Source organism: Austrofundulus limnaeus, unplaced genomic scaffold (genome assembly GCF_001266775.1).
Source record: "Austrofundulus limnaeus strain Quisiro unplaced genomic scaffold, Austrofundulus_limnaeus-1.0 Scaffold2985, whole genome shotgun sequence".
Taxonomy (NCBI): Eukaryota; Metazoa; Chordata; class Actinopteri; order Cyprinodontiformes; family Rivulidae; genus Austrofundulus; species Austrofundulus limnaeus.
In genome coordinates this window covers 4,960-6,487 of record NW_013955387.1, presented here as the reverse complement: position 1 = coordinate 6,487, position 1,528 = coordinate 4,960, and the positions used below count along the sequence as shown (strand labels likewise).

At 35.6% G+C, this 1,528-nt stretch overlaps 1 long non-coding RNA gene across 1 annotated transcript in view; it reads left to right on the top strand.

Moving 5' to 3' along the window:
• The first annotated feature begins 538 nt into the window (after nt 1-538).
• Nucleotides 539-1,528, top strand: part of LOC106511604 (uncharacterized) — a 4,289-nt gene continuing 3,299 nt past the window's right edge. The window contains exon 1 of the long non-coding RNA XR_001309544.1: nt 539-1,442. This is a non-coding gene — a long non-coding RNA (uncharacterized LOC106511604). The remainder of the gene's footprint in view (nt 1,443-1,528) is intronic.

Here is a 1,528-nt window from a genome sequence, read left to right as displayed (position 1 = left end):
GTTACAGAAATATTTACACCCCAAGAAAGCTTTGATATTTTGATACTGTAATAATGATTGTAAAACAGAAAGAGATAAAGCGGTCTAGTTCTATCTGAAAATGTTGTTTCAAATTTCTGAATGGCTGTGTGATCGGAAACGCGAAAAAACTGAAAAATTTTTCAGTTCAGAATATTCTCGAATTTGCATATATCAGAAAATGTTACAGGTGTCTGATCTGTAAAGCCGGCTTGATGTTGTAAAGTTCTGGCAAAATTTACAGCCTCGTCATCTTTTAAATGTGGATTGTAAGTGTGTAATAAGCTAATTGCAAAACACAACTGATCATTTTGTTCAGGGACGATGAAAAGATGTTTTCTCTTTTTATTTATTAATTCAGCATCCAAAGATTTTTCAGCTTCCCGCTTGATTCCTCCCCTCGGATTTTTAACAACTTGAATGATTAATTCAAAATCACCGTCTGAATCTATTTGTCCATCGGACTGTATTAAACGGTCCAGAAAATCTGTAAATTCAAGTAAAATGTTGGTTGGGTTTTCATCGACGTGGAACGTAGCATTATGGGAAACGTTTTCACCAGATAACTCAATCTGAATGAAGTCATTTCTATGGGATAAAGCTTCAACCCTGTCAGCGAGATTTGACAGAATACTCATAACATTTGTGTAATATTCGGCTAAATTCGGTGCATTATCTGAACGAGGTAAAAAAAAAAACCTGTTGCCGAATTTCACGGTTATTAAATYGTTCACGAGTAGAAATTTGCGCATTTTGAATCTTTTCTGTTGAGAGTCCTGCTCCGTATTGACGAATGTCATCTGAAGGCACAGCCCCGAATCCTGAAACGAATTGATTAAGCTTGTGTAGAGCATTTTCACTCTGAGATAAATTTTGTAAAGAGTTTTCATCTTCCTGGATTTGAGAAAGATCTGATACAGCTTTCTCTAAAAGTTGAAAATATTCATCTGTCTGAGATCTTTCTTCCGGACGAGTCTCCTGAGAAATTATCTCGTCAGGAGAAATATGTGTCAAGTTTACAGGCAAAGGGATTTCCCGTAATCTGTATATTTCAGCTTGCAAATCATAAAAAGGAAGATTTGAAATTGCTTTGTCCGAAGTGTGGAAAAAGTCCACAGTTTGCCGTCTTTCATTTAAATGATTTTCCTGAGAAATTATCTCAACAGGAGAATTTTGGAAAGAGTTTACATTGACAGGTAACGGAATTTGTCTTAATTCATCTACGGCTGATTGAAGGTGATTTATTACGTTAAGTGACAAAGGAGGTTCTGACATTTTTTCTAGGTACAACGAGCAGAAAAAATCTTACAGTTCGTCCAATATTCTGACGCACAGGTCCATGGTCTTGCTGAGTGCGTCAAGACAGCGACGTTTCAGGAGGGCCGGAGAAAAATCATCAGAACATCCTGTATTCTGTGGATCTGGTAAGAAAAAAAAGAGAAAAAAATCAGCTTATTTTACTCCATTTCTTTTTAATAAGTAATATATCTTATTTTACATACATAATAAT